Source organism: Pteropus medius, unplaced genomic scaffold, assembly GCF_902729225.1.
Source record: "Pteropus medius unplaced genomic scaffold, Ma_sr-lr_union100, whole genome shotgun sequence".
In the NCBI taxonomy this organism is placed as follows: Eukaryota; Metazoa; Chordata; class Mammalia; order Chiroptera; family Pteropodidae; genus Pteropus; species Pteropus medius.
In genome coordinates this window covers 6,953,169-6,979,523 of record NW_024355008.1, presented here as the reverse complement: position 1 = coordinate 6,979,523, position 26,355 = coordinate 6,953,169, and the positions used below count along the sequence as shown (strand labels likewise).

General features: G+C 35.7%; 2 long non-coding RNA genes across 2 annotated transcripts in view; one reads left to right on the top strand and one right to left on the bottom strand.

Moving 5' to 3' along the window:
* Positions 1 to 1,820: 1,820 nt before the first annotated feature.
* Positions 1,821 to 23,141, bottom strand: LOC120598175 (uncharacterized). The gene is made up of 3 exons (XR_005651530.1): positions 23,131 to 23,141; positions 13,713 to 13,718; positions 1,821 to 1,906 (listed from the first exon to the last, which is right to left on the bottom strand). It is a non-coding gene; the product is annotated as an uncharacterized LOC120598175 (long non-coding RNA).
* Positions 6,747 to 26,355, top strand: part of LOC120598173 (uncharacterized) — a 135,629-nt gene continuing 116,020 nt past the window's right edge. Inside the window, exon 1 of the long non-coding RNA XR_005651529.1 lies at positions 6,747 to 8,629. This is a non-coding gene — a long non-coding RNA (uncharacterized LOC120598173). The remainder of the gene's footprint in view (positions 8,630 to 26,355) is intronic.

The following is a 26,355-nucleotide window of genomic DNA, read 5'->3' as shown; positions in this document are numbered from 1 at the left end:
CAAACCTCCATGCTCGGGGTATTGTTGTTGCAACATCTCTGGCTCAACTCACCAATTATTCTTCAGCTACATATGCAGTTTTCCTACTATTTTAAGATTCCTTTTAAAGTCCCAGGTCTTTTCTACTTTGAACCTAACCTTAATAAAGCACATTCAAAAATGATTTTTAAATGGAGGTTTTACCACATGGAGGTGGAAAATTTAATATCTCTAATTTCCACTTACATGATCTGGCAGATACAGTAGACAAAGACACATTCAGTTTAGGATTTTCCAAGGTCAGTAATGCTGGTGGCATTAAAAGGCTAAGAGGAAACCAGTGTTTCAACTAGTTGCAAGATTGAAATTTAGGAAATGTAATTGGAGATGAATGAAATAGTGATGTATATTTTAAATAGTTACATTTGGTTTTTCAGGTGTCATGAGACTTTCAAATACACACCGACCATAGTTACTGTCCTATGAGACACACTGTAGGTAGACTGCACTTTCTCTTATAAGCTGCCATTTTGTTTAGTTTTGTTTTCCAAAATTCTTCTATTCACATATAGAAGCAAAGTCACCTAAAAGACTTCTCAGTGAAAACACAGTTACATTACCAAATGATATAGACTATATCTTTTATATCTTTCTTAAAAAATTATATATATGTATGTATGTATACATACATACATACATACATACATACATTACATACATATACCAAAAAGACAAAGAAAAGAATTTAGTAATAGTTTGCATAGCAGAGTCAACCAGGAGAAGCAGTTTGAGAACTTCAGGAAAAGGAAGGATTTTTTTTACTTTTACCTATGATTAAAATAACAAAATACATTTCAAATGTTATTGATTACATTGAATATTCTTAGACTTTTAAATTTGAAACCGTTTGCTCTTGTCTTTTTGTTTTCTTATTAGCAGTCCTATTTTAGACCAATTAGCTCTATTGATAAACAACTCATATTTTTGTCAAGCACCAGCTTTGAATTTTATTATATAACAAATATTATATGTAATTATAAATAAATTAATATATAATATATAATCCCGCTCCCAACATACTTAGAGCCGTAAGTAATATAAATAACATTTATATTTAATATAATAAATATAATAAATAATAAATAACATATTTAATCTCATTTGCTGAGAAAAATTGCTAATATTGTGAAAGTACTATACTAATTTAGGAATACTAAACTTTTGGAGAGGAAGACAAGTAGTTTAGTGCTGTGCTCTCTAACTTTTTTTTGACCATTCACTTCCCTATACCAACATTTTTTATTGCAGCTTCAATATATATTTATTTATAATTTGTAAGTTACATAAATAAATTACCGTATTATGTGTTATCAAGAACATTCAAAGATTGAAGAAATATATTAAATAATATTTAAATATACTTATTTTATTTTAATTTTGGTGGTATGTTGACATGTTTCATGAGAACACTATTAAATATACTTCATCATTTTAAAAAAGAAATTTTTTAGCATTTTTTTAAAAAGCAATTCAAAATTCTGGTTCTGTATTTTGTCTTAATCCTGTCTTCCTGAGGAAAAAAACTCACACAGATGCAGATTAAAAAGAAAAAATATCATTGGCTAAAAAATTTTAATTCAGACACCAATTTTTCAATTCAATTCACCAAGTTTTAGTTGAAATTTGTGTAGTAAATTACTATCTTCCGTCATGACAACCAGTTCTTACAAATTAAAATGAGGGTTTTATATTTTTTAACACTGGGCCCAAAATTTATTGGAACTCTTTATTTTATTATTATTTTTTAATTTTTCTCTTCAGCTAAGACAGCGTAAGAGGTCATTTTATGTACACGTTACATTCAGCCACAACTGAAAACAGAACTAGTCCAGAATGTCACAGGTCCAGAGCAAAGGACCATAAGGAACTTTGCTCTAGATCCATTGAGAAGTTCTAGAAAGCAGGCATACAGTCCAACAATTTATATCAGTGTCCCTGGGCTCCGGCTTTTCTTATTTCTGCTATGGCTTCCATCAACGCGCAAGCTAGCAAGATTACTTGGACCTCTGCCTCATCTTTCTTCTTTTGCGCTTCAGCCTGCTCATTCGCTTCTTCCTCCACTCGGCTCTCGTGGTGAGGAGGTTTCTAAGAAAATGGCGCTAAGGCCGAGAGCTGGAACTCTTTCTAAAGAGCATAGAAACTTGTTTCCAAGTTTTTGATTGTACACCTATGATGACTACTTTTTTAGCAACAAAATGATGGGAACATCTCCAACCACACATTTTCAAAATGCCTTCTCTATAGCACGAATTTCTTTCGAAAAAGAGTAATTATTTTCCTCATTACTTTTCCCTCAAAAGGAAAGATAAAATTTATGTATTTTTAAAAAATCTACTAAGTAACATACTATTCATAGCAATTTTTTTATTACAGAAGAGATCAGTAAATTAGGAGCACTTGTCAGTTGTAAAAGAACAATGTGTAACATGTCCTTAAGTTTAAGAACTCTCAAGTGAGAGTTCTTGGTCATGAGATAACTAAGGAACCTCAATTTTCAATGGCTCTCAACCCTTGGCTACATATTAGAATCACTTGGGCATCAAAAAACAAATAAATCAGAAACAAGCAAACAAAATAGTTTCTAGGGTCCACCACTGGAGATTAATATTTAATTAACATGGGGCAGGGGGACTTGGATGGTGCAGTTTTTCAAAAAATATCCTAGGTCGTTCTCACATGTATTCAGGATTGAGAACCACTATTATGTTTAGGACAAAGGTTTCCTTGAATATTTTCTATATCATTACAAAGTATTGTTGTATTCTATTTAAGCTAATATAATCTATAAATTCACTTAACTGAACCTAAGTCACAGCAGTATGTTGCAGTGTCCAAGAGGAGAAAGACTATGGCTGCCAATACAAATCTTCTGAATAACCTCGTACTTGCCTGTAGTTTTTTTTTTTTTTAATTAGTGGTAAAAAAAAAAATAGTACTGTCTTAATCATTTAAAATGTGCAATTCAGTGGTGTTGAGTATATTTATGAAATTATTGTAGAACAGATCTCTAGAACTTTTCCATTTTGTAAAACTGAAACTCTACACTCATCGAACAATGACTCCCCATTTCCTCCTCCCACCCAGTGCCAGGCAATCACCATTTTATTTTATGCTTCCATGGTTTTAACTCCTCTGGTTATCTTATATAAGTGGAATCATATCATATTTGTCCTTTTGTAACTCTCCAGTTATTTTGTAGACCTTATTTGTCATGTGGCCATCTCACAGAGGGAGGAATGAAAGAAGAGAGCTAGGTTTATATTGATTAGGTTAAATATTGATTAGGATTATTTTTCTTATTCTTTTAAACAAAAATTTTTAAATCAAAATTCCAGCATTTTCTTTCTCCAGCTCAGTGGATGGTCTTGCATAACTCACTGTCACTGCCCTCCAGCCAGAGACCACCAGGAATACACTTGTAGTTGAATAAGTTGGGTTTATTACTCATTGCAGCAAGGGAGAAACATGCACCATGGGAACAGTGGCACGTTTCAGTAAGAGGATGTTTAAACAAGGGATAGTACAGGATTGGGGGTTTCGATAGGTGATTTTGAGGAGGAGGGTCTAAGGAAGCAGAGATTCACTCTAGATGGAGGCTATCAAGAAGTACGGGCCATTCTGATTGGATAGCTCGATAAATCTTAACTGTGGAAATGGAAAGGATAAAGCTGTATTTGGCAAAGAAGTAGCAGAAACTTTATTATCCAGGAGAGAGGGCTGTTTGGTATTTTGTGAGTTTTTCTCAGTGACCATATTTTGGTCTGTGCTTAGACAAAATAATGAAATGGCCTTGTTTTATCTCTTTCTGTCATGGCCTCAGAGTGGCCTTGTTTGATGTTGATGTTCTGTGAAATTGTTTATGTGGAAAAGGAGGAAAGCATGGTCTGGATGCTGAATTCAGTCCAGTTTGTGATGACACTGAGACCTAGCTGCGAGTGTCAGAGCAGTTCCTAGATTTCAGGGGCAAACTATTATCTTCTTCTTCAAAGAAATGGAGGTTTGGAATCAGGAAACCTGTTATTCAACCTCAGTTTCACCACATACTGGCAGTGTGATCATGGTCAAAATGACTTACTCTCTGTCACTTCACTTTCCTACATGATACCTACCTCAAAGGAACATGGTGAGCATTAAATGAGATAAAGCATCTAGAATTCTGAGCAGGTTCTTATAGAGTGAGAACTCATATTAGCAAAAATAGTTCTCTCACATGGGAGATTCTTCTATTTATCTGAGAAACAGTTATTGGGTGACTACCCCATGCCAATCATTGTGCTAAGGAACCGTGCTAGGTAAACAGGACATATGAGGTCTCTGCTTTTACAGAACCGACAGTCCAGCATGAGTTTCAGAAAATAAAAAGAGCAATTAAATAGAGAGCGAAAGTCTGTATGGTAGTAGACTACAGGAGTCCCTAAAATAGCTTAGCGGGGCTGGAGAATTATCTCTAGGAGAAAATGATGTTTAAGTGATAGCTAATAGATGGACAGGAGTTATCTGGGGAAAGAATGCTCCCGGTAGAAGGAACAGTATAAACTAAGACAGAAAAGTGATAGAGAACATGGTACAGCCTATTTAGTGGGAAACAAATAAACAGACTAAAAAATAAGAACAGAAAGAAAAGAAACCTCACTTTTTAAGTATACTCTATGAAATGACTTCTTTCTTTTCAAATCTCACACACAGTTTTATACATTACTGCAATAGTAATCATCGCTCATTAATTAATGATGATACAATGCTTTGAAAATACTAAGTGCGACACATTTGCTAACAATTTGATGATTAACATGATTGCTGTTTCGATATAGCCTCTGTTTACTCTTTGCGCTTGGTTGTCCAACTGTCTGCTTGCCTTTATGCACCAAAGACAGCTGCTTCATAATAGGCTTGGTTTGGTGGCTATTTTCGGCCTTTCTTTCCCTGGGTTGTGAATGAGCCTAGGAATGACTAATAATGGAAAGAAAAAAAAGTAGTCTAAATGACTTCCAAAGTCCTTTGCTAATAAGTCATTCTGCAATGTTTATTGCTTTCCCAGTTTCTGATACATTAAATCTGGCTAAAAGTATTGGGAGTCTGTGCTGTAGGGTATCTGGTGAAGCAAACATACCAAGGGCTATTTTTGGTTATTTCAGTATATAAATTTCCTTGATTGGGGTCTACCAAATAAACATAACTTCTTGTAGATTCCACTCTACCATCACCTATAGTTTCAAGAGAAATAACTAAGCGGAATTCTAGCAGCTTGTATCTTTACCCTTGATAAGAAAGATCTCAATGTTATCATCTTCTTACATTAAAAATCAAAAACAGACCAACAAAAACCCCAGGTCTAATGAGTTTTGATTGTTGGTGTCCATCTGAAAGCAAATTTATAAATAAACACTATCAGAAGTATGTTTGTTTCAGCAGTGAATAACCAAGATAGGCAGAGTTGGTGGCGGCATCCTGCTAGTAAAAATTATGTTGGCCAGTAGACCCAGTTCCATCAAAATGTAGGCTTTAACCAAGTCTGAAGGAAGTTTCTGGTGAAATGTTCTTCTCTTGAGTGTGTAGAAAGCACTTCTTCTTTGTGTCAAGGGACTCATATATTTGGTTGGTTGCCTAGTTAGCTGATGGGAATTTGGCTTGGAGGGGCTGCACTAACCTAGGCCTGGATATGATTGAGGACATGTTTCTGTTGCAGTTGCTGAATGCTTGCAGCTATCTTTTGGCCTGAAGTATGGTCCTTACCATCAAGAACTTACTTCTAATAGGGGATAAAAGATGCATTTACAAATATGTTTATATTAAATTGGGTAGATGGTGACAAGTGCAGTAGGAATGGCTGAAAAAGGAGCAGGGAAGGGAGAGATTACTCTGAGCTTGGTAGTTTTCATGGCAGAGGTGGCTTTCAGAATAGGCCTTGAACAATAAGAATTATTTTAAACAACAGAGATGGGATTGTGGTTGGGGAAAGGGAGAGCATATCAGGACTTGGTAATGGCAATTGCAAGAACACAGAGGGAAGATGGTAATAGATGTTCAGTGCTGTCTATTCTATCTCTAAACTCTCATTAGGAAGAGTAGCCCAGTGTCCCAGTTTTCTTGGGATAATCTCAATTTATACTTTTGGCTATGGTAACTGTGGTAGGCCAAATAATGCCCCTCAAAGTTGTCTACGTCCTAATCCTCAGAACCTGGGAGTTTGTTACATTAAATGGTAAAAGAGATTTGAAAGATGTGATTATGTTAAGGATCTTGAGATGGGGATATTATCTTGGATTATCTAGATGGGCCCAATGTAATCACAAGAGTACTTCTGTAAGGGAGGCAGCAGTGTCAGAGTTAGTAGCAGTAGGTATGATGATACAGCATGAGGTAGGAGTGATGCAGGAAGGAGCCATGTCTCAAGCAATGCACACAGCTTTTAGAAGATAAAAAGGGCAAGAGAACAGATTCAACCCTCAGAGTGTCTACAAAGAGCCGGCCCTGGCAATGCCTTGAATTTAGCCCAGTGAGACCAATTTTGGACTTGAGACCTCTGGAACTATAAGCAGTATATATGTGTTGTTTTCAGTCACTAAGTTTGTAGGAATTTGTTGCACCAGCAATAGTTAACTAATCCAGTAACTATATTGAGCTCTTTTATTTCTTCACAAATAACCTGGTGCGGTGATAAATTATACGTTTTTTTTTTTTTATGCATAGGCCACAGCAGCTTGCAAGTCCATGATTATGTCAAAATAACTTTAGAAAGTAAAATTTAGATCCATTTACTCCACTTATCGGGGATTAGACCTTGGAGTTCTGAAAGGGGCTCACCTCTTGGAGGGTGGGGGATGGGTCGAGTTATATGTATACATACATTGGGGGAATTACCAACTAAGGAGAGTAAACGAGGTGAGATCCAGAGTATGCAAATGGGGAGATGGGAAGATACATGGAATTTTTACGTCAACAGCCCCCTGTGTTCAGATTTCCATGAGATCTTAATTAAAGGCTCAATATGGCTAAAACCATGTCTCATTCTGTTTGCTAGACTCCTACAGCAAAAAGAAATGTCTATTTCTTACAGACAAGAAATAGAAATTATGGAAAAATATTTTGAGAACCATATTTCCAAAACAGTTGGGAGTATTTATTTGCCTTTTAGATTCATGTAAACTCTTAAGAAGTTCATTTGCCCAACAGCATCTCACAGTTCATTTTCCAGAACTATATGGAAATGATATTTTTTTCTAAATAAATATCGCAGTTGTCTCTATTATCTATTTTTTAAAAAATGTGGTAACTTCTAATACCATGATTTCTTCAATCAAAAAATGTCTTGAAATATTTTAGTCAGAAAAATATCCTCCTGGGGCTAATTTCTGTAAGTTATATATTGCTTGAAAGATTAAATCTCTAGTCAGTTGTTTTATATTTATAAAATGTTTTGATTTCCCACAACTTTCTGAGGTATTCTTTGTAGGAGAATTAATTTAAGAAGGCATCTCATTCATATATGTACCATAATGGGTGTCTTGGCCCAGTTTATGATATAATAGAGAAATTCATTTCAGTAGTGACTAAGTAAAGCGGGAAAATAATTCTATCTTTGTGACACTATAAAAGCCAGCTATTTCTGTCTCATATTTGTTGAGCTTTTAAATTTGTTCGAATGACTATAAATGAGTGATTAAATTATATACTAATTTTAGTTTTCAGAAAGACCTTAAAAGACTTATTTTAATATTTTATGACCTTATAATGTGAGTCCTAGGAAAATTATCATTTGAACTTATAAATTGACTATTTTTATCCTTTGTGTTGACAGACTATTACTTTATACTATAATTATTCTACTAAAGAAGGCTACATCATTATTTAACTTTTCACAGCAGAGTATATATGGTCCCGATCTTTCTTTCATTTAGTTTTATTCTGTTGTAAATTTTAGACATTGTTTATTAATTATAGAAACTATGGAAAAAGGTCAATAGAAGAAACAAAGACAGCTATGTAAAAGCAAAATAAAAATTAGATTATGAAACAACAATGAGCACAAATTAAAATAGAATGCCAGTAATTCATGAGCAAGCTCTCAGAGTAAATAATTAAAGAAATATAACATGAAAGAAAAATTTCAACCATAGACTAACGTATTATTTTTAGTAAAAATTTCTTTATAAATATCCAAGACTTCAGGATTAAAAATATTAGATCTAAGAATCTATGAAAATAACATGAAATAATGCTAGATCATAGCTGGAAAAGAGCAAGCCAAAAGAAGAAAAAAACTGATTAAAAACAAATGTGTATACATCAAGACTAATAAAGCATATGAAAATACAATGACATAAAAATCAGTCTGAGTGGTGCAACCTCACATACTCAGTAATTAGTAAGCAAAAAGGCAATCCTAATTCCTCGGTTAACAGGAACTCAGTCCAAGATACCATTAGGACCATCTCCTTACCTTAACTTATTATTTTTTTCCTTGACTCTTTTAAGTGTTTTGTTAGAATGAACAAACTTTCATCAAAAGAGACAAAGCAACAATTAAACTGAAACAATTTACTGTGGCTTAAGCTATATTTTCAACAATACTCTGAAATCTCTTGCAAAGGTAAGGATTCATGATTCTCAGACAAGATACTCTATCACAAATAAGGAGATTCAGGCAATTGACTCCCAGTGTATCTCTGCTTCTTAATGAAGACAAATGGTCTAGTCTGGATATAGAGCTGAATTGCTTTGGAATTTTAGATACTTCACATAACTGAGATAACTTATTAATCTCCATTTATAGGTTTTGTAGAACATCATCTGAGTCTTTTGGGCAGTAGGCATATTTCTAAAGTTTGTGGGCTGTATTTGTAACATACCAGAGAAAGAATTTAGGACAGTCAGAGCCACTCAATAGTCTTGGCAAAAAAATAAGTGGGGATGACTCAAAGGTCACGTAAATATTGCACAAAAGCTCTGTGTGTATATGCAAAAGAAGGCTGAAAGTGTAAAACTCATGAACCAAGTGTTTTATGTTTCAAGTATTTATATACGTACATATGAAATTGTAATTATGAAGAGTAATTGCATTTATGACACCATTGGACTTGTAAATGCAAATCTAAATATATTTTAATGTTTCCTTAAAATCTGTCTCACAATTTGTATAAGTATTAGTGAATGATCGATTACTAGTAGAGTCATGTAAGTTACTCTTCAATTAACTGGGACTAGAAAATCATCAATTAAGTAGGTATTTCTTATACAAATGAGAAGATTCAAAGGAAAAAAGAAAAACTAGGAATATAAGAAGTATAAGCAAGTTTTGAACCATCAAATATACCTTAATAAACATCAGTTTCAACCCTTTGGATATAATTAATGTGGAAAATCTTTTGTGCCAACACACACACACACACACACACACACACACACACACACACACACACACACACACACACTCCTTTCCTTCCTCCCTCCCTCCACAGAATACCAGATGGTGAAGGTTTATGCATTGTTTACTGGGAAGAAACACGTTAGGTTTTATACCTGAAAAAAAAAAATCTTTAAAAATATCCACTCTAAACTATTTTACAATTAGAACCTGAGCCCCAAAAGGTGATTTCACATGCTTAGGTTTAGAAAACCACTAGGTGGCAGAAAATGTCATGTCACACGTAAGCCATGCTAATCACAGAAAGTTCCTTTAATTAACATTTGTTGAGTATTCAAAGAGTATCTGACTCTATGTGTTATAGATGTAGACAGGTTCTATAGAATGATATGGTGAGATTTAATTTAGTAGTCCAGATATCCACCCCAGCTTCTGTCCTAAATCTGATACCTCCTGGTAAGATGTCTCTCAAAATATTACTTAAGCTTCAATTATTACATCTATAAAATCATGATAATGGTACATGACATTCTTCACGGGAGATCATGTATGATCAAGTTTTATTAAGTATAAGACACATATAAGTTACCATCATTATATTCTGAGTTAATCCCTTTAGATGTAGTTAGACCAATGTTTATTGGGTTGAATAGAATTCAGAGTTTTATCAGAACCACAGGGGAAAAAAACTAATGAGCTTAATTCTCAAACTGGAGAATAAATGTAGAGAATATACTCTGACCCGTTAGGGAAAGCCTTCAGGGGTTCACATTGTACAAGGAGGATATGCCTTCTCTGTATGACCTTAGGCCAAATTTTTTTTCAAAAACAACAAGTGGAATTTATATATTACCATTTCCTCTGTACCTAGAGTTTCTTTCTTCTCAGAAGGTTTTTCAAGGTTCTTCTGCAATAGTGATTTTCTTTTTTTTCTCCAAATAACCACTCTTCCCATAATACTTGTCAATTGCTTGACTAGCCTAGATCTTGGCCTCTGTCCTTTTACAGTAATTTTTCTGGCTTGCCCTCCTCACATATTTCTTCTCTCAGTAGCTGGGATTTTCTTGTCCCCAGCTGTGGGTTCAGTCCCGCCTAAGGCTCTGAAATGAAACAATTAATCCTTTTCTTATACAAAAGAACTCGACCAAGGGTCTATTCAATCTTGCTATTTATATTTATGCCTAAGTTTTGGCAACCAGGATCCGCCTTGTTGGAGTCCAGGCTGCCAAACTATGCTCAGGTTCTAACCTTGGAGAAGCTGGATTTGCAGCAATGGAAGCAGGTTTCTTCCCATGAGAACATTCTGTAAAAATTAGAAAGTGTCAATATATTTTTTAAAAAGGTGATTATTACTATGATGAAAATACATTGATGAAGTAGTGGGAAATCAAAATATTGAGGAATATGAGAGTCAAATGGTGACTTCTTTTTAGATACTTAATCTCCCACCAAACATGAGCCCAGACCTTTCCCACATGTATCATATTGGAACCTTAGCTCTAAACCTCAGTTCCATGACTGTGTTCCTTCTAGATCTCTTTGATGTCAACTGCAACCTCCTTGGATCTCTAAGTTGTGCCTTCTTTCAAGGGAGACACAATGGTTGACATGCCCTGATTACATCTTCCTGGATGTCTCTGTCACCCACTGCTTATCAAAAGTACCACATATTGTTCATTACTGTATTGAAAAGATACACTATTTTGTCATCTCCACAGTCCTTCCTTGCAGACCTTATCTGCCTGGTCTTGTTTTAAAACCTAATCTCAAAGTATCACACAATACTAACATACTGTTTCTGAAAGATGGTGATAATGAGGTTGTTGGAGAAATGTTGGGTACAACTGGCCTGAATGTCGCCCACCCACCCTCTTTTTAAAAAAATGATTTAGACAATTGTCTGGGAATTTTCACTGAAATAAAACATGCAAGTTATCAGGCTGGCAAAATAATAAACCACCATCTTAGTTCCTTACTTGTTCTATATCAACAGATACTATGGCTAAAGTCAAGAATTCATGCCGCCTTTATCTCCCTTCAACATCTATAAATCAGTAAACCAACCCTTTGCTAAAAGTAATGCTAAATAATAAATGTTTAATGTTTTAGTATGGGTTCCCTGAAAAACAGACTCTGAGATGAAGATTTGTGTTCAGGAAATTTACTGGGGCATTCTCTACAGAACAATTGCTGTGAGGAAATGAGGGAAGGAATGTAGATGTGACAAAGGCTTCAGCTAATATCATAGGGCACTCTGGAGCTGGGATGGTTTTTTAGAGTTGTTCCGAATTGATGCAAAAAGGCCTAGCCTTTTTACACCCACATCGATTAGTCACTGAATGTGGACTGCCCCACAGGTATAAACTTGACTGATTCATTTCCCTTTCCCTGATGGCAGTTGCTAGAGACACCTGAGCTGTGAGCAGTCTTCTTCAGCCAATCTCCTTTGCAGCTGACAAAATGTGTACCTGAGTCATGAAGGGTAGATCTAGTTGGCTCCCAAGAGCATGTACATACACGTACACACACATATATTTATACACATACATACACACACATACACATACTTACACATATACATACATACATACAGACAGACAGACAGACACATACATGAACAGCTATATTGCTGCTTATCATAGTAACTTGACTTCACCCAACAGCTTCCTTGATCTTTTTATTTGAATACAGAATTCTTCAAGAGAGAAGTTAGTACTGTTTCTATAAGAAGTCTTGGAAATTCCAAGTTCAAATGAGGTTATTTTATACCATAGTCAGTATCAAAAAAGTCATTTTAGAGTCTTCAAAAATAGCATTCTCCCTACCTCCACATTCTCACCACTACCCCCCAGCCTTACCAGAAAGCCTTTATAATAAATTATTTGAAATGTTTCTGAAGGCATTTCTTTCACAGAGAGAACAATACCCTCATGTAAAAAAATCTATATCTCAGCTAATGGCTAAGGATTACAGTAACTAAGGCATAATGAGGTCACCATGTTGGGTTAATATTAAGGATATTTCTCTTTAGCCTTTTGGGCCTAAGTGTCGGAGTAGTTATTCCTCTGTGTTAAAAATCCTATATTCTTTCTCATTTATAATAAAAAATTCCATTAAAGCAGCACCCTGACCATAATCTCTAACCTTGACTAAATTGTAAAGTCCATTTTTGCTCCCAGCTGACACTGTCAAAAACTTAAAAAAAAAAAAAAAAGATTTAATGATACCAGTCTAAGACTAATTCTTTTATTGTTATTGTAGTGAATTTCTTATTGAATTGGTTTTATTAATTGGTTAAATGTCCTATCTTAGTATGAAAATACATTAACATAATATGTCTTATGACAAATTATATCTTACTGTAGTCACTGAAATGAATGTTTTTGGGACAAACTATGTTATACAATAATGTTTGAACTGATTACAATGTGAGTCAAATTGGTTATTAAGAGCTGGTGCTTTTCTTTACAAACATTGAATTTATTTTCCTCTGGTAACTTGTCAAGGTCAAGGTCACATTCTCCAATAATAGTCTTTCAGAGTGTCCAAGACACTCTGGACCAAAAATCTGAGTTCTCTCTTTTGACCTCTTGTGATTTCATTATCATTTGCATTATCATTTTTAATTACTATTATCTTTGGCACAATGATGGGCATTAAAGAAAATGATAAGATAAAAAGTTAAGGTAACAAGCTGAAAATGTGCTTGTAATTGAAGAGTGTAAAGCAATAGTCAATAGATAACATTTATAGAGTGCTTAATATGTGGCAAGCTGTGTTCTAAGAGCTTTAGTATTTTAAAAGTAGTATGAGGCAGGGATTATTTCTGAATTTTCAAATGAGGAGATCAAGGCACAGAGAGGATATGCCCAAGGTCACATATCTAGTGACCTTGTGATTTTAGCACAGACAACCTGGACCCAGAGTGAATGTTCTTAACCATTACACCAAAGTTGCTTCTAATTAAGAAATTATATTAGAAGTTTATATCACCCCCATTTCTATATTTTTGAATATTTTCACTGTGGTAAAAAATATTATTTATAATTTTTTTTCTTGAAATATAAAGGAGTGCTATGGGTAAAAGAACATTGGCCAAAACCCTATGATTAAAGTCGGAAGGCAAGATTTGAAATATAAGCAGATTATATGTAAGAAATTGGATCACTTTCCAATCTCTCCTCATAATAAGTCTAACACTTTGGGATATGGTGAGGAATGAGGTCAGAGCCAGAGATATTGGTGTTAAGTACTATGTTCACTTTTTAAAATTCTGGGCCTGTGGCTTGTCTAATGATTCTACTCAAACCTGAGACTGGGAAAAAGGTGCAATGGATTAACCAATAGCCGCATTTGTTGAAACTAATGATATGAAATTGGTCAATTCTGACTGACAAAACATTTACATCTGTGACCTGATTCTTGATTATTTTATAAATCTTTTGTATTCCAAACGGTATGAACCTCAGAAAAAGTCAATGTCCAACCCAAAGTAGCAAATTTATTTAGGGGGTAAAAGGGGATTTAGGCCCTGGAAAAATCGACCTCAACACGAATGTAATACTCATTGTCCCTGTCTGTTTCTCTTGACTGCTCCTTCAGAGGGAGGAGAAGAGCCTGTTTTATACCTCTGTTTATTGGCCATTGCTGTTTATCTTTTTAAATAAATAATAGTCTTAGTGCACTATGTCCAAAAGTCACCTTTTTAATACTACCCAGCTGTCTTAATCTGTTCAGGATGCTGTAACAAAATAGCAGACTGTGTAGCTTATAAACAGCAGAAATGTATTGCTCATAATTCTGGAGGCTAGTCCAAGAACCAGGGGGCCACATGGTTGGGAGAGAATTCTCAATGGTCTGAGACTTCTCATTGTATCCTCAAGTGGTAGAAAGGGATAGGGAGCTCTGTGGGATCTTTTTTATGAGAGCATGAATCCCATTCATGAGAACTCTACCCACATGTCCTAAGCACCTCCCAAAGGCCCCGCCTTCTAACACCATTTACATTAGGATTCAGGCATTTGAATTTTGGGGGGACACAAACATTCAGACTATAGCACCAGCTTATTTTTCTGTGTGCGTGTGTGTGTGCTTGTCAGCCTAATATTCTATACAGTAAATATTTTACCACTGATAGAATGTTTTACTTTTCTTTTGACACCTCCTTTCCCCCTAATTCAAGCAGTTAGGTTCTTTGAGCTCATTAACACATTGGAAGAATGTGACAAGGTGAGAAAGAGAAACCAAAAGTGTCTTCCTGTTTTGGTCTAAAAAACCCTATAATACCTTGGGGAACCATCACAATGAAAACAAGACCTCCTTCCCATGACTCCACAAAGGAAAAACATCCCCCAAACCTGTATTGAAGATGGAGAGAGACTGAGGAAATAGAAGAGAGGGTATTAGGATGAGAAGAAGATGGTTGAGTCTGAAAAGGCTAATCCAGCCAGACGTAAATGCTGTCTTAGAGCAGGAGCACTGTGAGAAGTTGTCAGATGTCCAAGGGCTTCCTGAGAGTAGAGCCTGTGTCTCCATTGTAGGGGCTCTGCTAGTTGCCTTTCCTATTGGAGCCTAATGAGGATTTCCCTTGCTGGCTGACTATCCAGGAGTGTTATCGCCCATCCTTGTGCAAGCCTTTAGTCAAATCCAACCTTTGTGCAACTACACAGTATAAATAAATTTCCCTCTTTCCCCTGGTTTTCACCATTTATAGAAGAAAATTGAGTCTTTGAAAACTTAGATCAAGTTGGTGGAATAGAAACTGTGAATGGAAATAGCTCAAAGTGCCCAACATTTCATAAGCAGTTACATAATATATAGCCCATAGTCCTGTTTGTATTTTTTTTTTTTAATTGAAGTAGCTATCTTACTTGAAAAAATGTCATTTGATTCTTCTTTTTTCCCCCTCTACTGTCTTACTTCTCTGGATGTTTCTTTCTACCATTGTTTGCTCCTTTTTCTCTGCAGATTATTTAAATGTTGGTGTTCCTTAGGTCCCCTTTCATTCTTCTTCTCTTTTGATTTTACACAATTTTGGGGAAATGAGCTCATTCACTCTCGTGACATTAACTGCCATTAATATTGTAAAGATTCTCAAATCTAGTCCACTAGACTAGACCTCTTCCTGAGCTCCAGGTCTACATATCAAGGTGCCAAATGAACATCTCTTTTCGAAGTAACACAATTTCAAAGTCAGAAAATCCATGAGTGAGCTTACTATCTTTCCCCACTCCCAAATTTCCTCCTGTATCTTAAAGAATGTCAACATTCTCCTATTCTTTCAGATTAGAAATCTGGCAATCCTCCTTGTGGTCTCTCCTGTCCTCCTGTTCATTTGACCTTCTAATTTATATCTTGCATTTGTAGAATTCTGACCCTCATATTTCCTTGTATGGATCAGTACCATAAACTCTGTATAGGACTCTGCCTATATTCTCCAATATTCTCAAAAATGCAAATCTATTTATGCTACTCTTCACATAGGCTTTGGGATAAAATCTGAGACCTTAACGAATCCTGCAAGGACCACTCTGAGATTAAAGGTTAGAGTGGTCTTGCTGAGGCCAAAGGTTGATAGACAGGAGGATAGGTTTATTAGCACTGAGCTGGCCTAGGGGCTAGGGATTTCAGCCTCTGGACATCAGTTTTTTATGTGGTACACGAGAGCAGACTGCTGGCCTCCTTCAGGCATAAGTTCAGTTTTTCAGTTTCTTTGGACATCTTTGGAAGTTTCAAAAACAGCATTTAGTACTACAATAATTTTATGTAAAAAGGACTATTTTCAAAGTATTAATATGCTTTAATCTTTTGCCATTTGGTGTACTTGGAAATATCTATTTGCTTCAAGGGCTGTTTAATGTGCAGGATTACATGTATTACATCAGAACTACAAAGAAAAAAGGGTTACTATCAGCTTCTAAAATTCAAAATAAGACTTTAAGCAAGATAGTATATTAGAAGATCAGCCTTTGTATAAAAGGATTATAAAAAGTCCTTCAGTAAATAAAAAACTGAGCCTGGAGGACTCAGAATTTAGTGTCTCTCCTATTGTGTAAAAAAATTTTCCTTTTCCTGTGACCTATATCATACAGCTTATTGTCATTCTCCCAGAGTTTACTATTCCTACTAGATATGTATCTGGATTATAGTTCTCAGCTTCCCTGGCATTCAGGTATAGCTGTGTTGCTGAGTTCTAGCCAATGGTACACAAGTGAAAGTGATTTGTGTCATTGCCACAACCTTATATGTTTCCTAGCAACCTTATATGTAGGATCCTTCAAGGACTAAGAAAAGATAAAATATGCATGATGAAAGAAACTTCGTCACTGTATGACCACATAGAAAGGGGTCTGACAGGATCACATGAATGGAACTGTGACACTGTGAGTGAGATATAAACTTTTGTTATGTTGTCTTAAATATTACAAGATATATTTGTTACAGTAACTAGTGTTCTCCTAACTACTACAAATATATGATTCAGAGGGCTTGAAAAGCTTTTACTGGGCAAATTAAAACCACAATGAGAAATCATCTCACACCTGTCAGAATGGCTATCATCAATAAATCAACAAACAAGTGTTGATGAGGATGTGGAAAAAAGGGAACCCTCATACATTGCTGGCGAGATTGTAAATTGGTACTGTCGAAAACAGTGTGGAGATTCCTCAAAAATTAAAAATAGAACTACCTTATGATTCAGATATTCCACTTCTGGGTATTTATCTAAAGAATTCCAAACACTAATTTGGAAAGATAAATGCATTCTTATCTTCACTGCAGCATTATTTGCCATAGCTGAGATATGGAAGCAACCTAAATGCCCATCAATAGACTATTGGATAAACAAGATGTGGTACATATACAATGGAATATTACTTGGCCATAAAAAGAATGAAATCTTGCCATTTACAACAGCATGGATGGACCTAGAGAGTATTATGCTAAGTGAAATAAGTCAGAAAGAGAAAGACAAATATCATATAATTTCACTTATATGTGGAATCTAAAAAGCAAAACAAACAGAACAGAACAGACTCACAGACACAGAAAACAAACTAATGGTTGCCAGATGGAAAGAGGTTAAGGGGGTTGGGTAAAGAGGTTAAGAAGTACAAATAGGCAGTTACAAAATAGTCACAGGGATGTAAAGTACAGCATAGGGAATATAGTCAATAATGTTGTAATAACTATAGTGCCAGGTGGGTACTAGACTTATTGGGGGATCACTTTGTAAATTATAGAAATGACTAACCATTATGCCCTACTCCTGAACTAATATACAATTATATTGAATGCCAACTGTAATTGAAAAGAAAAAGCTTTTACTGGGTTCAAGAGATTACGAGAAGGGAGGATGGAGATGGAGAGTAAGACTGGCAGGTGGTGAATTACCATCATCCCTCTCTAGGTGTTGGCTTGGACAGTATAGCTCTGGTGTGTTAGGAAGTTGAGGAAATATCAACTACCTCGTGGCCTTTCTTCACATGCAGAACTCAGGAAGGAGATGCCTTATAGACTGTCCCACACCAAGCTGTGAGTGATGGCATCAAAATACACTCAAAAGCTCAGCAAAGTTTGGAGGGGATGAAGAAATTCCAGTTATAACTGGGATCTAGATATTTTCTCCTATCCTCAAAGGGGAACCCAGAATTCCCTGTGAGGCTGGCTGGAGAGTTTGCAAGTGTATGGGAGGGGTATCATTGTGGAGGAGGGGGTGGGGTGCTTGAGACAAGGGCTAAAGGGTGGACAGAGCCAGGTGTGTGTGTGTGATCTGTAACAATAGAGAGGGTAAAGATGGGACTGAATCACCCAGGGAGGGATATTGGATCTTTACCACAGTACAGACCAGCATGTGAGTTACATCAATGTCCCAACATAAGCCACAAATACCAGAAGGCCACATGGTCAAGTGGTGGATAAAGGATTTGTTTTGGAGGCAGAGAGTAGAGCAAAGATCAGAGGACCTTTCTGCCTCTGTTATCTGTAGATTACATGAGCCACATACTTCCCATATTCTATATTCTAGATATCATTTTAGGGATGAGAAGGAGGAATAGCAGAAATCTGAAAGATATAAAACTGAGTCATCCAAAGGAGATTTTTAAAGCAGTTGGATAGGAAAATGAAATTCTCATAGATTAAACATTTAAAACAAATGCAGATAGTATAAACCAGAAAAATCAACAAGTATAAATTGCTGCCACTACTTAGCAGGATGGTAGTTTGAAAGGTTGAAAGGAAGATTCGGCATATTTTAGAGATTAAAGGAACCACAGATTATTTATGTATTTGAGTGTCTCTCCTTATGGTAGTGAGTCATCTGCCTTCTTCCTTCCCTTTTTTCCCTTTTTTCTTTCTTTTTCATCCTTCCTCCTTCTTTCCCTCCTAACCTCTCTCCCTCCTTTTCTCCCTCTCTCCCTTCCTACCTTCCTTCCTTCCTTCCTTCCTTCTTTCCATCTTTTCAATAAAAGCATTCCTTCTGTCAAAGCAAAGACTTCTATTTTCTTTTCCTCTTTTCCACTCTCACTTCTCATCTAAAATCAACTTTCTTGCTCAGCCTTGCCACATCCCACATCCCCTGGTCCACGGGAAAAAGGAGAAGTTTTCCTGTTGTATGCACTGGACTTTGTTTCAGGCCTCAATTTGCTTGAAATATGTTTTTGCCCTTACTTTTACCACTTCTTAAGACAGGAAAGCTGTTGCAATTAAAATATCTTACAGGTTTCCAGACAGAAGAGAGAGTTGCAGAATTGTGACTGTTGTCATTTCCTGAATATGTGTGAACTAAATGATGCATCATGATATCTCTTCATTCTGTTGTTTCTCAGTTGAGCTTTTCTTGTGCTAATAACAAGTGGTTGAATTTAACCTTAAATTTGGAGCCCCAATTCTTTGCTTATAATGTCTGCAAAATAATGTCTTTATGATGCGGCACTGAAATGAAAATAAGTTCTGTACATAAAAGATTGTCATATATAGTGGGTGATAGAATTAAAAGGTGTTGATCTTGCCAAATCTCTTGGAACAGATGACAGGCTTTTCAATAGGAAAAGTTGGTGAGATTAATTCATTTAAACAGGGACCATTATTTCATTATGGAATATTGACCTGTCAAAAGATTTTGGCTAACTTTTAGGAGAAGTTATTTGGTCTATAGTAATATGTAATTTAATAATGAAAAAACAAAACTCTGAGTTTAACCAAATAGGAAATACAGAAGAGGAAATCCTAATATAATTTGATATGTGTTGAAATTTACTGTTAATCTTTTAAAAAATCAAGACCACTGGCACCAGTGAAAAGCTTAATATGACCAACCTCCAAATGATCAAAAGTGATTTAAAAGGATCTCTAGACCCCCTAGATTCTCATAGACAAATATTGTCAAGAAGGTTTAGATGCAAATTGTGATTTAGGTATCAAAAAGAGTTTAGTTTTAAAAGAAATGAATACATTTAGTGTAATGTTTCCATTTTTTTCCCTTAAAAGCTCTTATAAAGTAGATAGCATGTCTTGTTGTCAGTGGCCTCTTAGACTCAAGAAAACATTGAAGTTATATTGCCCCCCCACTTCATGATCTTGTCTCTGTTTTCCAACGGATCTTTCAACACTCTTACCTTTCCTTGTACAATCTAGCAACCTTGAACAATTTCCAGCTCCATAAATATATTGTGCTTTCTCAACTTTTTATACCAAATGCACATCCTCTGTCCTTTTTCCCATCCTTTTTCTGGCACACTCATAGTCATACTTTAAGACTCAGCTCAGATATCACTTTTCTAGAAAATCTTCCCTGACTATGTACCATCTCCATATTGCACCCTGTGTTTATCTCTGGCACTGTACTTACAGTGCAAACTTATATTTTTCCTTGTATCAATCCAACAACACATAAACAAAAGCAAACACATTTTCCTTGCAGCATGGCCCCTGAATGGAAGCCAGATTCTTCATCTGGTGCTTAACTTAGGAATCTATTATCTGTTTTTGTACTAGGGGTGTGTGATCAGAGTATGTGATAGATTTGGTAGCTAGTACAGTTTGTTGTATAGAGTTGCAAGCTTCAATTTGCAAAGAAACAGAACTCATTCTAGATATTTTAAGCAGGGTGAGCTATAATTCAAGGAATCGGTCCCATATATATCCATCAAAGTGCTAAAGGCTTATGGCTGAATCTTTCAGAATAAGTTCCAGAATAATATTGCTACCTGGCCTACCAGAAGTGCTGCTGCTTCTCTGAGTCAGAAAGTGGAATTAAGAGCTCACTGCTGACCTGTTAAGTTCAAGAACACAGTGCCATAGTTGTCATTTAGGAGTCAAGAAGCCAACTCTATACCTACTGCACCTACCTCTAAACCTCCACAGAGCTTGAGACTGATACTAAAACACATTCAGGGAAAACCCAGAGTCTCTGAACAGCAAGTGGCAGGAAGGTGGGGTCTTCCTCACTTATCGGATTCAAGCTAATGCAAAGGACTGAGCAAATCTACACCAGAAAGCTTAGCAGCAAGGGATTCTGGGAAAAGTAGTTTTTGCTCTCCACTGGTGCAAGTCAGGAGGGTGCTCTAGGAAGCTGAATTGGATGTTGAGTGCTAATTCTCTGTTTACCATAATCAAGCGTACTGTGCATTTCAAGCAAGATTAGGACCTTTCTTGGGTAATTTTCTTTGCATTGAAACCTATGTAACTGAATACCTCACATAATTGCAAATCCATGGTAATTCTAAGACAACAGCCTTTGTCTTTTAGTGGATTTTCAGCTCTTATGAGACACTGTGCTATAGTCATCTTTGGAATGCAGTGTCTAGTGCTATGTCTTGTCTAATGAATTAGTGAATGTATGAGTCAATAAACCAGTGAATGATAGGAAAACTGTGACTTTTGGTGCTTTTTTGAATTGGCCAATCCATTTGACTCTTTCTAATTCACTGGAAATTTTTTCTCCCAGGGAACATTTGTTAATGTCTAAAGACATTTTCAAGTGTAATTATTTTTGGTTGGGGGAGCACCATTGGTATCCATTGGGTAGAGATCAAAGATGCTGCTAAATATCCTACAATGCATAGGACAGCCCCCTGCAACAAAGGGTTACCCAGAGTCAAATGTCAAAAGTGCCAAGATTGAAAAATATGCTCTAATTACTTCTTCCTCTCACTTCTGTCTGCCCAATATTCTTATGTCAATAGATCAGAACTCTTGAGAATTTGGACTTTCTCAGAATTCAAATCCTCATCAACATTTTTCCTTTTTGGCAAGGGCATTCCCTGTATTCTCTCTTTCCAAGTTAATCATTCTCTTCCCACTTCTATTTTTCATGGACTTCAGGGACACAGGCTGGCCTTTAAGTCTTTATATTAGAATTTTACTAGAGAAAATTTTGGGAGTATCACTCTTTAACTCCTTTTCTTATTTAATCTAAGAGCTCTAGATTGGGAATTAAAATTTCATTCAACTTAGAAAATGTCTCAAAAAAGTGAGAGATGTTATTCTAATATATTTTGAACCTCTATGGGCAATATACCAATTTTACTGAATTAGTCAATTTTTGACTTTTTTTCTTTTTTAAAAAAATACATGACGATTGCTTGGACAGCAGTCTTTAAGAACAATGAAATTCTGTCCCGAAAATTAGTTTTATAGAAAAATCCAGAACTTCTTTTAGTTTGTAGAAATATATCCTTTTTTATATTAAATACTTTGGAAGTATAAATTTATCACAAATAATTATCATAATTAAATACTTATAATTAAAACATAAATATTTAGTCATAAAGTCATATATGTCTGTGAACATAACAATAAGTCAATATAGGTCTAAAAGCAGAAATATATAAAGCTCAGTTTATGAATCCAACAAATGTATTGAGTACATACCACTCCCCTCTGCTTGCCATTGAGAATACGTTAATGAACACATTATACACAGTCTCTACCCTCATGGAGTTTACATTATCTAGGTAGGGTCTTCCTACTAGATAATCACACAAGTAGGATTTAATTACTATGATGAAAAGACCTAAAATTGAAAATTACAAGGCGGTATAAAAGTAAATAGGGAATCTATTTCTAACTTAATCAGGAGAGATTTTCTTAAGAAAATAGTAATTAAGCTCATACCTGGAAGATGAGTAAGAGTTAGCTATGCACGGTCTGGAAAAAAACCAGCATTCCTGGCATGTATAATGTCTAGAAGCAAAAATAAGAGCTTGTTTGTTCAGGAAAAACAAAGAAGGATTTTGGATTTCACACTTAGTACTGGGAAGCCATAAAATGGTTTTAGTAAAGGAATGATTTGATCAGATTTACATTTAAAGTGGTTGCTCTTACTGCTATGTGAAAAATGGGGTTGGATCAAGGAAAAATAGATTAGAGGAATCTAGTTAGAGAGTAATTCGAGTAGTCCAGGTGAGAGATGATGGTGACCTAAACTGGAAAGCAGATGGATTTAGGAGGCAATGTTTACTGGATTTGTGATTGATTTTGGGGAGTGGAGCTGGAGGAGAATCATTGAAGAAAGGGAAATGTTAAGGATGGCTCACAGGTTTCTGGCCGGAGCGCCTGGGAGGATGTTGGTACCATTTATCATGATAGGGTATGCAGTTTGGGGGCAAGATCATTAGAGATAATAAGTTTATTTGTGGGCAGGTTGTGTTTGAGAATCTTATAATGTATTCATGTGTCCCAAATGGAAATAGTATAAACATTTGGGTCTATGACTCTGTAACTCAGAAGAGCAGTCTGGGTTGGAGATATGATTTGAAAACAATTGCCTATATATGGTGTTTGAAGATATGGCAGTAGATATGAGATAACTTTGGGACAGAATGGAAGAGGGCCCAAGACCGAGTCCTAAGGATGGTCTACACATAAAGGTTGAATAGAGGAGAAGTAAGCAAAATGGTCTTACAATGAGTCAGAAGAAAAATAAACAGAGTATATGGACAAGGAAAGATGGAAAACGAGAGAAGAGACTTACTAGAGGGAGGTGTGGCAACCTATGTACAAAGGAAGCTGAGAGTTCAGATAAGATAGATATGAACAGTTTCATTGACTTGGCAACATGCAGGCCACTGGTGACAGAGTGCTAGAATTTAGGTGGTAAAAATAGAAACCAGATTGGAGTGGATTGAGAACTTAATAGCAAGAGGAAGTAAACTGAAGCTATATATAGCTGGGAGAATAGATAAGATTTTAGTTGGAGATTTGTAGTCTAGTAAAATTTAGATTTTTTGTTTGTTTTTTAAGATAGGAGAGACAATAGTATTTTTAAATGATAATAAACAAGGTCTTGCAAAAAAGGAGAGTTTGAAGTTATATAATAGACAATGGATATAATCCAGAGGAGGAGATTCCTGAGAAAGTTGGAAGAGATGGGATTCACAGCACAGATCAGGAGATTTTCTTATGACAAGAAAACACTTTTCATTTAGTAACATGAGGAAAGAAAGAGATAATGTGTGTGAAGTTTAGAATATTTAAATATGATTCTTTAGAATAAAAATATGACTTAAATTCTCTGGAATGAACGATCTCAGTGATCTGAGATCATTTGCATATATACCTCCAAAGTTCGAAATTAGTAATACGGATAATATTATTGGAGGGCATTTGTGGATGCCTTCCTATTAGGAGAGTATTTAAGAGATAAGGTGCCATAATCTTATTTGAGTGATTTGATATCTATGTCACTCCTCTGGCCTGGAGATTGAGTACCTACACATGTTGCAGCCCTCACTCCTCATACCCAGTCCCAATAGGTGATTTGGATAAGTATCCTCAGGTGAAAAACCACAATAAAAGTGGATGGGCACCAAACAACCAGGAGAGTCCTGATGTGCTGGTAGACTTTCTCAGGAATGAATAACACTTTGAGGTCAGTTTTATGCCCTTGTCTTGAATAGCATAGAAATAGAAAGATTCATGAAAGTCCTAGATGCAGAGACAGTTTTGGCTGTGATAGTGGCAGAGGCAATATCAGGAAGAATTGCATTTGACTGCAAGTTACCAAAAAAATCCAACTACACTGGCTTAAACAATATAGGTTTAATTCTCATATGATAAGCGCTCTGGTACAAGTTGCTGGTGTTTTAGTGGCTCAACACGTCAGGGCCAACATCTTTGTGATCCTTTTGATATTTCCTCATGTTCACAAGATAAGTGCTGAAGTTCTAGCCATTATTTCTGCTTTCAAAGCAAGAAAGAGAAACTTGGAAGTGTTTACCAGTAGCATGTGTCCCTTTTTATCAAGTAAGCATGCTTTTCTAGAATTCTCTCCAGCAGATCTCTGCTTACATCTGGGCCAGGGGATAAAAGGAAGCTGAAGAAGTATATATTTGATTATGTTGCCTCTGTATTTGGAGGCATCACAGTAGAAGAGGATGGGAAATGGCTTTGGGGAAGCTCAATCAACAGTATCTTCCACTTAACAATAGGAAGTCAAGGAAGCACCCTAGGAAGAGAAAGTAGTTCTCAAGGAAAGCGAGGGCCAGACTGAGAGTCACCACACAGCAGTGGCTCTGAAGAGGTTGAAAACAGTTGGCATCCACAAAAGTGTGAAGAGGAATCATCAGGAAGGCCAAAGCTCTGTGAGCCTCTATCCCATTCCCTGAGCCTCAGAATAGTATCATATCTGTTTTACTCACCAACATATTACCAAGTACTTAGCATGGTGCCTGTGATATAGTAGGCTTTCTCAACATTTGTTAAATTAATTAATGAATAAAAGAATCATCTATGACCATGCTGTGATAAACCCAAGAGTACCATAGTAGGAAATGGTGCTGCCTTGCTCAATTTGGGACTTACTTCAATGGAATTGGGTGATTTGGTAGATTAAAATTGTTAATTTTCACAGACTGGGAGGAGGACATAGCTTCTTCCTTTTCCTTTCCAATGTTCCTAGAAAGGGACTTATTTACAAAACCACACAGAATCACGGAGTTTGGGATTGAGATGTGTTTCAGGGCTTTGTGGGATTTGGATTCTTGTTCACTGTGGGGACTGTAGAGGAACACAGTGGAAGAGGGTTCTCATGTGGCCCAGTTCCATCATGTCTACACCCATCTTTCTTCTTTTTAAAGGACAGTCTGCACATTTAATTAACAAGAGACCAGAAGAGTTGACTGGAGAAATTTCACTCCTGATTAAAAATTCCATTTGTCTGTGAGTGGAACTTGTTTTAATAAAGTGAAAGAGAAACAAATCTGAGACTTGGTCCATTTAAATGAGTCATAGTGAATTGAATCTTTCCAGTTTTGCCAGTCTTCTTTAGGCTGTGTAGGCATATAATATTCCTAAAGTTATAAATACATTAAAATTGATTTTACAATTGTGAAAATTCAAAGCTATGAATTTTTTAAAAAGGCAGGAAGAAAAGGGGGAGCTACATAAGCTATCTTGTCTCAGATTCAGTAATTTCCAAAAATCTGAAATTTGTGTTTAATTACTTTGGTCATGTTATTTTTGTCTTTCTTTTCAGTGATACAGATAACAGAGTTAAGTTATAAGATCAGTGTTTCTGCAAAACGTGCTTTTCCTAAAAGCTATTTTCAGTGAACTGGAAAAAACAACCAAAATACCTTCTATCTCTGCTTACAAATTAAAAAAAATAATAATAATAACTTTTTAGACACCATAAAGGGACCGTATTATTAGAGCAAATAAAGAAAAGAAATTAGATTAAGATCTTTTTTCATATATTTTCTCAGGGTGGAGAGTTTTTTTCTCAGTTGACTATAGGAAAATAAGTAAAAACAACTACAATTAATGTTGTTTCCCTAGCTAAATTAGAACTTGTTCCATTCACCTGTGTTTGAAATTCAGCCTAAGGGACATTCAACTGTCTTCATTTTACAAAATAAATTCTATAATAAAATTTTATTCTATATTATGAGTAGCTCTGTGGTGGGGAAAAAAATGAAGGTTAGAGCAAAACCAGAAAGGCATGTGAG